Source organism: Carcharhinus amblyrhynchos, chromosome 17 (genome assembly GCF_965287045.1).
Source record: "Carcharhinus amblyrhynchos chromosome 17, sCarAmb.v2.hapA, whole genome shotgun sequence".
Lineage (NCBI taxonomy): Eukaryota > Metazoa > Chordata > Chondrichthyes > Carcharhiniformes > Carcharhinidae > Carcharhinus > Carcharhinus amblyrhynchos.
In genome coordinates this window covers 41171253-41183460 of record NC_137340.1, presented here as the reverse complement: position 1 = coordinate 41183460, position 12208 = coordinate 41171253, and the positions used below count along the sequence as shown (strand labels likewise).

At 44.1% G+C, this 12208-nt stretch overlaps 1 protein-coding gene across 4 annotated transcripts in view; it reads right to left on the bottom strand.

The window, feature by feature from the left end:
* gpam (glycerol-3-phosphate acyltransferase, mitochondrial) overlaps window positions 1-12208 on the bottom strand; it is an 85849-nt gene that overhangs the window by 63389 nt on the left and 10252 nt on the right. The gene's annotated exons all lie outside the window — the stretch shown is intronic.

The following is a 12208-nucleotide window of genomic DNA, read 5'->3' as shown; positions in this document are numbered from 1 at the left end:
CTACCCCACGTACCTCAAGTTGACATCTGACTGGTTGACAGTGGTGGCATGATTTATAGCGTGACAAGAATCAACAATTAATGGTCAATTTCATCAATGACGTTTTCCTTTTCTTATCATTTTTATACTGATAAATTCTTCCTGTCTGGCTTCCATTGCCTCTCAACATCTCAGCCCATTAATTCCAAAATTCTCATCCCTCATCTTCCATGGTCACAATCTAACTTCCTTTTGCACGTTCCATCAGCCCACCATCACACGTATTTCCCCACCCAGTTATTCCAAGTCTGGGTTACCATCTATCCTCCTCCTTCTCCATTAGCGGCAAAACCTTCAGCCATCACATGCCTGCATTTTGGAATTCTCTTCAGAATTCCCTTGCTTTGCTGCACTTTCAAAGTCCCCCACCCCCTCAGAGTCTCCCACCTTCCCATTTCTGACCTTGCGTCCACTCCACCATTTTGGGAAATGTCCTGAGATGTTCTTTAACATTGAGTGACAGTGTTTGTTACTAGTGTTAATTAATTTCATGTCTTTACATGTCTCACTGTCCTTAGCAATGTTCTTTACAAGGTTACAGGGCGACTGGGGCCAAAAGGGAGAACTTAATGTTCCTAAAGTGTCAAAGAGAGCACCACAGATTTGCCTATGGGTAGAACTTGAAGCTTTCACAAAGTTCCGCAGTCAGACTTCTTGAGCAAAATAAATTGTCAAATCATGCATTAGGGTTCTGATAACACAAGTCTTTATATATATTAAAATTATGAGCTGTTTGTATATTTTAAGTACTTCAGCTTCAGGGAGAGCACTGGCTGAAGGGGTAAACTACAATAACCTCCTCCTGGTATTTTGAAATGAATTGCACCAACACTTGCTGACTGAGTTATCATTGGCCCTTTCTCCTGCTCAGCTTACCCAGCCAACAAATGACCTGGCTTATCACCTTACGCAATTTTTAGAAGTCCAATATACTTCCAGATAATCATTAAAAATGTAACTGTAAAAGAGATCAGGTAAAACTGAGCAAACCACTAGATTACTTTATCCTACATCATTTTGTTTTACTTCACGTTACCAGAATGTGAACACATTATAAAGTCAGTTCACAAGAATTAACTGGACTGCTTTGAATTTTTGGAACCAGTGCTGATTATGAAAAGCAGGTCATTATAATACACAAACATTTTATAAACTAGGTCAATTGAACTTCTGAATGACTTGGCAACAGCAAAAGAGAGATGAAAGCAGATTCAATACTAATTTTCAAAATGGAATTGAATATATACTTGAACAACTAAGTTTCGCAGTGCATTGGGGAAACAGCAGGACACTAATTGAAAGCTCTTTCAAAATGCTAATGCAGACAAAATGGGCTGTAAGATTACATGATTCTGCAGCTGATCATAAGAACATAAGAAATAGGAGCAGGAGTAGGCCATCTAGCCCTTCGAGCCTGCCCCGCCATTCAATAAGATCATGGCTGATCTGCCGTGGCTCAGTTCCACTTTCCTGCCCTCTCCCCATAACCCTTAATCCCCTCTCTTATCAAGAACCCATCAACCCGCTTCTTAAAAATATTTAGCGAGGCAGCCTCCACCACTTCAACGGGCAGAGAATTCCAGAGATTCACCACCCTTTGAGTGAAGAAGTTCCTCCTCAACTCCGTTCTAAACCGCCTCCCCTTTATCTTGAGGCTGTGCCCCCTAGTCCTACTGTCTTTTTTGAGCGGGAAGAGTCTCTCCACCTCTATCCTATCCATCCCATTCATCATCTTATATGTCTCAATGAGATCTCCCCTCATTCTTCTAAACTCTAACGAGTACAAGCCTAGTTTATTCAGCCTCTCCTCATAGCTCAATCCCCTCAACTCCGGTATCAGCCTCGTAAACCTCCTCCGCACTCCCTCCAGGGCCAAAATATCCTTGCGCAGGTGTGGCGCCCAAAACTGCACACAGTACTCCAGCTGCGGCCTCACCAATGCCCTATACAGCTGCAGCAAGACCTCCCTACTTTTATATTCAATCCCCCTCGCTATGAAGGCCAGCATCCCATTCGCCTTCCTGACCACCTGCTGCACCTGCAAGCTGGGTTTTTGCGACTCATGCACAAGGACCCCGAGGTCCCTCTGCACCGTCGCCTGCTGCAGTTTTTCGCCCCGTAAGTAATAGTCCTTCCTACCATTCTTCCTACCAAAGTGGACCACCTCACACTTGCCAACATTAAATTCCATTTGCCATTTCCTGGCCCATTCGCCCAGCCTATCTAGATCCTTCTGCAGACTCTCCACACCCTCCGCACAATTTGCCTTTCCCCCAATCTTGGTGTCATCAGCAAATTTCGACACCCTGCGCTCGGTTCCCTCCTCCAGATCATCTACATAAATGGTAAATAGCTGAGGCCCCAGCACCGACCCCTGGGGCACCCCACTAGTCACCAACCGCCAATCCGAATAGCACCCATTGACCCCCACTCTCTGCCTCCTATTTGACAACCAATCCTCTATCCACGCTAACACCCTACCCCCAACTCCATGTCCCCTGACCTTCTGCAATAACCTCTTGTGAGGTACCTTGTCAAACGCCTTCTGAAAATCCAGAAAGACCACATCCACCGGCTCTCCTCTATCCACTGCCCTAGACACGTCCTCATAGAACTCCAGTAAATTTGTCAGACACGACTTCCCTTTAATGAAACCGTGTTGCGTCTGCCCTATCAAGCAATTCCCTTCAAGATGCCTCGCAATTTCCTCCTTAATGACGGATTCTAACATTTTACCTACCACAGACGTTAAACTAACCGGCCTATAATTCCCCGCCTTTTGCCTGGCACCCTTCTTAAACAACGGCGTAACATTAGCCGTTTTCCAATCTTCCGGCACTTCTCCGGTATCCAGCGACGTCTGGAAAATAACCACCAAGGCATCCACTATAACCTCCGCCATTTCTTTCAGAACCCTCGGATGCATTCCATCCGGTCCTGGGGACTTGTCCACAATCAGCCCCTCCAGTCTGTCGAGCACCACCTCTCTAGTAACAGTAATGTCATTAAGACCCTCCAGTCCTACCACCTTTCCATCGCTAACACCCGGCAAATTATTCACGTCCTCCTCCGTGAAGACAGAAACAAAAAAGTTATTCAAGACCTTAGCCATTTCCCCATCCCCTACCACTGGGTCCCCTTTCTCATCCTCTAAAGGACCAACGTTCACCCTAGCCAGCCTCTTCCTTTTTATATATTTATAAAAACTCTTGCTATCCTTTTTCATATTAAGTGCTAGCCCAGCTTCATAGCTTCTCCTACCCTCCTTTATCAACTTCTTTGTCAATCTTTGTTGACATTTAAACCTTTCCCAATCCTCTTCTCGCCCACTGCTCTTAGCTACTCTAAATTCCTCCGCTTTTAATTTAACACTTTCCTTCACCTCCTTCGTTATCCACGGCTTATTACCTCTCCTCCTACTGTCCTTTTTGACCATCGGAATAAATTTCTGCTGAGCACCAAGAAAGATCTCCTTAAAGATCCTCCACTGCTCCTCAGCAGACCTACCTTCCAACACGCTCCCCCAGTCCACATTCACCAATTCTTCTCTCATCCTACCATACTCCCCTCTATTCAAACAAAGGACGCGTGTCCGGGAACCCACTTTCTCCTCCTCCATCTGCAACAGAAACTCCACCATGCAATGATCACTCTCTCCAAGAGGATCCTTCACCGCAAGGTCCCTAATTCTACCCGCCTCATTACATAGCACCAGATCCAAGATAGCTCGCTCCCTCGTCGGCTCCAACACACACTGTTCAAGGAAATTATCCCGGCAGCATTCCAAGAACTCCTCCTTGAGCCCACCTCGTCCAACATGGGTCGACCAATCAATATGCAGATTGAAATCTCCCATAACTACTGCCGTCCCATTCCTGCACGCCGCACTTATTTGCGCGTTAACAGCCCGCCCCACCTCCAGATCATTATTTGGGGGCCTATAGACGACATCCACCAGCGTCTTCCTCCCTTTGCTGTTCCTAATCTCCACCCACTTTCTGCTCTTTGGCTCCGATATCATCCCTTGCTACCACCTTGATACTATCCTTAATCAGCAGAGCTACGCCACCCCCTCTTTCCTCCTGCCTATCCTTCCTAAACACTTGATAGCCCTGTACATTCATCTCCCAGTCCCTGTCACCTTGCAGCCACGTCTCTGTAATGGCCACCAGATCGTATCCATTTGTGTCGATCTGCGCCACCAGCTCATCCACTTTATTCCGAATGCTTCGTGCATTCAGATAAAGCGCTTTCATCCCAGCCTTCACCTGGACCCTATTTGCCGTAACGCCACCAATTGGGACATCCTCGGCCTCTTCCCTTACCTGTACCCTATCCTTAACTTTAGACCTCGTAGCGTCACCTACCCTCGCACCCTCCCCCCCCCAATTAGTTTAAAGACCTGTCTACAGTCCTCTTTACTCGATTCGCCAACACTCTGGTCCCAGCACGGTTCAGACCAACCCCATCCCGCCCGAACAAGTCCCACCTACCCCAATACTGGTGCCAATGCCCCATAAATTCAAACCCATTCCTCCCACACCAATCCCTGAGCCACCCATTCACTTCCTTTATCCTGTCAACCCTACGCCCGTCTGCACTCAGTTCAGGCAGTAGCCCAGAGACGACCACCTTGTCGGTTCTACTTTTTAATTCCATTCCCAGCTTCTCATACTCCCTCCCCAGATCCTCAGTCCGCACTTTGCCTACGTCGCCGGCACCCACATGTACCACAACGACCGGATTCTCACCCTCCCACTCCAGATTCCTCTGCAGCCCAGCTGCGACATCCTGTACCCGAGCACCAGGCAGACAACACACCCTTCTGTGCACTTTGTCATTGTGACAAAGGACAGTGTCAATACCCTTCACCCCACTATCCCCAATCACTACTACGTTCCTTTTCCCCTTCTCTTTGCCTATGTCCTGCTGCATCACTGTACCGTGTGCAGTTTAGTGCACACTGTAAGCCAGGACAAAATTATACAAAAACCTTCTTTTGCCAGGTCCCTTTTTGTATAACTTGTGGGCCGCTTCAACTAAAAGATCAGCTATTTGAATTGGAAGATGGTAATTTTGTTTAATATAAACTCCATCACCAAGGTAACCTACTCTGTGAAAGAGCAGATGTTACTGTAAATATTTTAATAATATCACAACAGCCCAAAGGAATTTAATGTCTACATTTCAGCCACAATCAGAGAAAGGATAAACTGATCTCTCTCGATGCATTATAATGATATATAACTTGAAATAACTACCAATTTTACTCAGTATCTTTTGAAAAATTCAATTTCGAAAACCATTATTGCATTTGACAAGTTATGAAGATGATGAGACTAAACAAATTGGCGCTTTAACTTAATCCTTCCCTCCTCCTACATAGCAGACAATTAAGGCTTGCGAATCAATTTTGAAATAAAAAAACTCAATGAAACAAATCTTTATCACACTTTGTTTAGGACACAGACAAACAACCTATTTGTGATGGAACAAAGTGTTAATTATTGGCTCTGAGGAAAAAGATGGAAAAACACCAATGAGTGAAAGTCAAGGGCAAAAACAACATAGGGAGATTGGAAAGGCAATACAGCCCAACTGAGTTCATCCAGAAATCACAAATCCAAATGTTTGTTTAATGTTTGCAAGGTTTCAGCTTCTGCTATTTTACCCAAATAGCAACAACTTGCACTTGTATTGCACCTCTACTGTAGTAAAACAACTCAAGACTGTTAGCAAGAGCCATAGAAAAAAAACATTTTGTCATTAAGCCCTAGTCAGCACGAGGTGAGCTTTGAGGAGTATTTTACATAAGAAAGAGTGATAGAGAGGCAGAGAAGGAAATCCAAAGCTTCAGAACAAAGCTGAAGGCACTTTTACCAGAATCAGAGGAGCACAGAGATCTCGATCTTGAAACCTTGTAAGACTAAAGAAGACTACAGAGACAGAGAGGAGTGAGGCCACGAAGAGATACAAAAGTGAAGCTGATGATATGAAAATTGAGTAACTGAGACAATAAATACTAATAATTAGTTCTTTGTAAAGAACTTCCAGACTTAAAATATTAAACTTGTCTCTTTGTTAGTCCAAACCTGCGCTCCTGTGTCAAACTTTCAGGGGTTTAATTTGAAGCTGCACTTTACTGCCTTAAATTATTCCACATTCCCTTCTTTCGTGAATGAAAATGCCCAATTTCCTTCACTCCTTCCTTACAGCTCAGTCCTAAGTAAGTCAGCCTCCTCTATTATCATGTTCTTAGTTTGAAGTTTCCTTTTTATCTTGTTGAGCAGAACAAGACAAAGCTAGCACAATATGTTCCAACCACGACTGCCTCTGATTCAAACTTCACCAAGCTGGCTGTTGAGCATAATATTCTATTTGTTTTAAGTTTAATTTGGAGTTGACACATACCCATATAAGCTGGATTTCATGTTTTTTGGGTGAAGACAACAAAATATGATAACACCGCCCTTCCGCGCCCACATTTCCTTCTCCACCCGCTGACTTTAATATCTATTTGAAAAGTACTCCTTCTAATTTTACGCTGGTCACCTCCCAGCCTCTCTGTTCTGCGGAGTACTTGTTGGTTAATGTATTAACAAAATCCTTTAATTGTTATGGAAGTGTGACAAGACAAATACTCAACTCAGGAAATGACGCAACCAAATTCCACCAGGAATAAGGATAGAATTTGATAGAATAGATAGAATCTCCATTTCATAACCCCTCCTTGTTTTAACATTTGATCCCCAGACAATACAAGGTGAGGCTGATATGTAGGTTTTCTTCTGAATGTTTAAAGGGAAGGCAAAAATTGAAGAACAAAGCGATAATGAATGGATTTGGTACCAGCAAATAATTAGTTATAAGTAACTCAAAAAGTGCTCAAATCAGATCATTTTACCAATGATGGTTTATCAATGTCAGTTTATCAATGTCCAACACGTACGGCACACTCTAGAAACTGCTGCTGACTGATCTGTGTCATAGCCCAGCTGCCTGCCACCGTGATCACATTTCTGGAAGTAAAACCTTCCTCCTGTCTTTCAGACAAAATCTCCAGGGGAGGGATGCGGAAGAGTGCCAACATGTGACCAGGATTACAATGGTAATTGTACACCACCCAATGCAGACATTGGAGGGACAAGCGTGCTAACAAATCTGACTCCCTTACTGCGACAAAAAACAAGAATTGAAAACCATAAAACAGCAGGTGTAGTAACGTAGACACAACAAACTGCACCCAACATTGCTCTCCTGTGCTCCAAACTACAGGAGAATCAAAAGGAAAACTGCTTGTAAGCTCACTTATGGGGTTAAGGGCCTTAGTGAGATTGTTGTCGGTGCAGGCTCGATGGGGCCAAAGGTGGGGATTCTATGATATTCCATGATTCTCTCATCTTCCAGCATTGTGGGCTGACATACCAACTCAGCCCTGCATATTTAACACATAATGTCACAGGCCCACAGGTAGCGACCCTGCCCCATTATTCAGGAATAATGCTGGGAACAGCTGGACTAGCACAGCCATAATTCCCATTTCAAACAAGGGTACTGCGCAACTCAGCTTGAATTTACTTCTGAATTACTGCAAACATGTCAGCATCTGGGAAACTATGACAAATAACGCAGGATAATTGGAAAAAAAAGATATGCGCACACTGTGGCTGAAGTCTTAAACATTGAATTAAACCATAGAGTGGCTGATTGCCTCACTGATCATAGAATCATAGATCTTACAGTGTAGAATGAGGCCATTCAGCCTATTGAGTCCACACTGAGCACAATCCCACCCAGGCCCTATCCTACCCTAGCATTTACCCTAGCTAGTCCCTGATACTAAGGGGCAAGTTAGCATGGCCAATCAACCTAACCTGCAGAACTTTGGACTGTGGAAGGAAACCAGGGCACCCAGAGGAAACCCATGCAGACACAGGGAGAATGTGCAAACGCCACACAGACTGTGACTGAAGCCAGGAATCGAACCCAGATCCCTGGCACTGTGAAGCAGCAGTGCGAACAATTGTGCCGCCATGCTGCCCCTGCAGCATCTCAATTTTTCAGTATAACTGAGTTTGGACAATGAATCAGAATGTATTTTAGGTTTGCCAGTGTTCCCAGGGCATCTTATCACTCAGTGGAACAATGCACACTGTTGGGGTCCATATAGCATGAAGACTCATTTCAGCATTTATCCACCCCCAATGACTCAGTTGGTAATGCATCATTTTGCCTCTAAACTGTTTCCAATCCCACATTCTTCTCATCATCAAAACTGCTAATTTCCACATCTGCAACAATGTCTTGTCTCAGCGCTTGTGTCTGCCTTTCCCACCTCCAGATTCAATTATCGTTGCTGGCCTTCTTGTCTGTATTCTACCAATTCCAGCCATCCTGCTTTGAATTTAAAACTCTTATCTTCAAATCCCTCTTTCAAAATTGTTCTGCCTACCTTTGCTACACAAAAGCAGGTGATTGCACTGTTAAACATGGCACTCTGATCACTTTTTCACTGTCAGCTCCTGATTCACGCTGAGTATGTTGATTTGAGACTGCAGCTCATGCGCTGAACTTAGCTCTCTGGCTAAAGAGAGGGCACATATAGCCAGGGGCACCTCCTACTCCTGATCCTGATCCCAATCCGATGCTGGATCATAAGTGTTTAAGGATGCGAGGTGACGGCAGGATTGAGTTTGGCTGTGATGCCACTGGCAATTAAATAGCCTCACTCTGTGCGGCCATGTACAAAGAATGGCCTATTGGGTACAATGGCAGAAGCCAACTACCACCCTCCAGCACGATTCAGCATCTGCAGGCACAGGAAGCTGAAAAGTATTTTCTTAAACCACAAATTACACCCAAATCAATCATTTTATCTTCAAAGACTAAGACCATTTTGCTGCTTCTCAGTGACTGCAACACAAGTAGTAGACAGTGCAGCTCGCTGTCCTCTATGTAACATTTAAGCTTCTTTTGCTGACCAGGTAGTTCACTGAAGGAGTTTGCTGCAGATCGCTGCAGGCTCTTGACTTTGCTGAATGGACAGAGGCAGTACTGGCTTGTACAATGTCACCAGGAGACAGGATGCTCAGCACAGAATTATGAACAAATGTAAAACCTAACACGGACAAATCATAATTTTTCGCAATGGGCAAACTACAATTAACAGTTATACTTCAAATCTAGATTAATTCGATATGGTCACTGTCTCACTATTTTCTCATTTTTAAACCTCCTCAGCAGATATCATTTGGCCTTGCCAAGGTCCAGTTTAAAGGAGACCAGAGACCTATGTTTTCCTCAAATGTGTTATCATGTATTAACCAAGATACTGAGCATCAGTAGGCAGTTCAACTGTGGAGCTGATCTCAACTGAGCCACATCCCATCCTGTCTGTGCCAGAAAGAAAATGCAATTCTAATTGAGGGACAGTTGGGAATGGGAAACATTCACATTCCCCATGTAGATATATCCCCTCCCACCACATCGGTGGATGAGGATGTCTCAACCAGATTGAAGGGACTTTCCTGATCCGGGACAATCCATGTTGTCAGGCAGGCACTCACTGAACCACCTGGGGAATTCAGAGACCACTTCTGAAGGAAGAGCTCACGATGAGTCCTGCAACAACTGTACTCTAAGCATGTGTGTGGAAATGGCAGTCTCATGAATGATATTGAGATATCCAGCCTCCCAATCAATGCTGACAACCTCAAGGCATATTTTTTTAAAAAATTATCCCCAGATCTACATTTCAGACCTTCAAAACTATAGCAATTTGATCTGTCCGTCATTCAATTATTGAATTCTGATTATACAATATCTCTATTCAATGATGCTTGATGTGTCAGAAAGAAGTAGATCTTTAAATTGCCAAACCTTCTAGCTCTTTATCAGGGCAACAGTGATTGAGAAGGTATGCATAACTTATTCTGGAGGTGAAGAACCAAGGCCAACCAAGCACCTGACCACAAGCTCACTTCACCAGGTTCCCTAAAGATGTAAAGCTATTTATACTTCATTTATTAATATGTGCCAATAACTGGCATTGGCACACAAAACAAAGCTCATATTGTCAGTTCAAACAATATCAGGTTTATTCAATATACCAGAGACATTCAGTAACATTTAACTGAAGGTCACAACCATGAAGACTGACTTGACTAGAACCACTTTCACACATCTAGACCCAATTCATCACATACATATTCCAAACTAGGAACTTGGAACACAAGCTGCTATTGAAACATAATCCAGCAAACTTACAGAAGGGTGTGTGAGAGAGGAAAGTATAATTATTTTACAGACAATACTGCAGTGTTAAATCTCAACTTCTATTTGAAGTTCCTTCTTCTGTGACTATCTAATGCACGTGCAGCAGAATCATAGAACCTTACAGTGCAGAAAGAGGCCCTTCGGCCCATCAAGCCTGCACCCAACACAATCCCACCTAGGCCCTACCCCCATATCCCTACATATTATACCCACCAATCTATGCATCCCTGGACAGTAAGGGGCAATTTCTTAGCATGGCCAATCAACCTAACCCACACATCTTTGGACTATGGGAGGAAACCAGAGCATCCAGAGGAAACCCACGCAGACACGAGGAGAATGTGCAAACTCCGCACAGACAGTGACCTGAGCCGGGAATCAAACCCAGGACCCTGAAGCTGTGAAGCAGCAGTGCTAACCACTGTGCTACCGTGCCGCCCTATAATGAAATGAAACCTAGAATCTCCCCGGTTTGAACAACTCAAACAATCACTTCCTCTATCTCCTGGTCTTTACGAAGCCTATTACCAAAACTTATTGCTTCTAACTCAGTGTGAAGAGCTTGTTACTGAAAAATAAAAATTTCAGTTTAGAATGAGAACAAAGTTTGAGCCATCAAGCCCACCCATTCCAAGTGATCGTGTGTAAATGTGAACCTCACGGTCCTGCCTGCTGCCCATTTGACTCCCTTCAGCTGTGGACTTTGGCCATCTTTACAACTTCACAGAACGCTGGGTCTCCATTCGCAGCCTCTCTGGCTCCAGGATGCTGACCTACTGCGATTTGGTGCTGCTTTTATTTGCTACTCAGAATTTTTTTTTCATTCATACACAGGCATCACTGGCTGGTCAGCATTTATTGCCCATCTCTAGTAGGGGAATTTCACTAACTTCATTGCAGTGTTAATATAAGCCTTACTTGTGACTATTAAATAAACTTTACTTAATTGCCCTTGGAGCGCAATTGAGAATTAACCACATTGCTGTGGTTCTGGAGTCACATGTAGGCCAGACCAGGTAAGGACGGCAGACTTCCTTCCCTAAAGGACATTAATGAACCAGATGGGTTTTTCCGACAATCAACGGAAATGGATTCATGGGTATCAGTCGATTCTTAATTCCAGATATTTTTTATTGAATTCAAATTCCACCATCTGCCATAGTGGGGTTTGAACCCGGGTCCCCAGAACAGTAGCTGAGTTTTTGGTTTAATAGTCTAGCGATAATACCACTAGGCCACTTCCTCCATCGCCTCCAACACTGGAGGCAGAGGAAATGCTATTAGGAAGCTGGTTTATGACGTATTTAGAATGCTTGATAATACTCTCTCCGTAACTTAATCTCTTGAGTAGAGTGACATTCACAGGTGACAGCTTTATGAGGAAATTCAGAATAATCTTCCACTACCCAATTTGCTCCTATGAAACTTAAGGATTTGACATAACGATTCAAATTCCACAAATCTCAGTTCCACAGGCTGGAACCACCTGGTCCTATGGATTGCTGGATCCACAATCACTCTACTACTCTTCTTATAACCTTCAGTCTCATCTTGCTGACTTTAATGAGGGCACCCTCTCACTGCTGGGATGCAGTTTGAAGTCTCACAACACCAGATTAAAGTCCAACAAGTTTATTTGATAGTCAAATAAACTTGTTGGACTTTACCTAGTGTACTTATCCCGGTCCAACGCCGGCATCTCCATATCAGGGATGCAGTTTCACAGGTGGTCCCCACTACCTCACTCAGGTGTTAGATACAAATGCGTGTGTATGACAGAATGAGATTGCAGGGCACCAGGGACAGCACTGCTGACCCCCTCACCAGGGTCATACAGGAACCGATCAAGAACAAAAGGGCCCAGTCTCCTGTTCCCACTCCAGTTGGGGCCGCT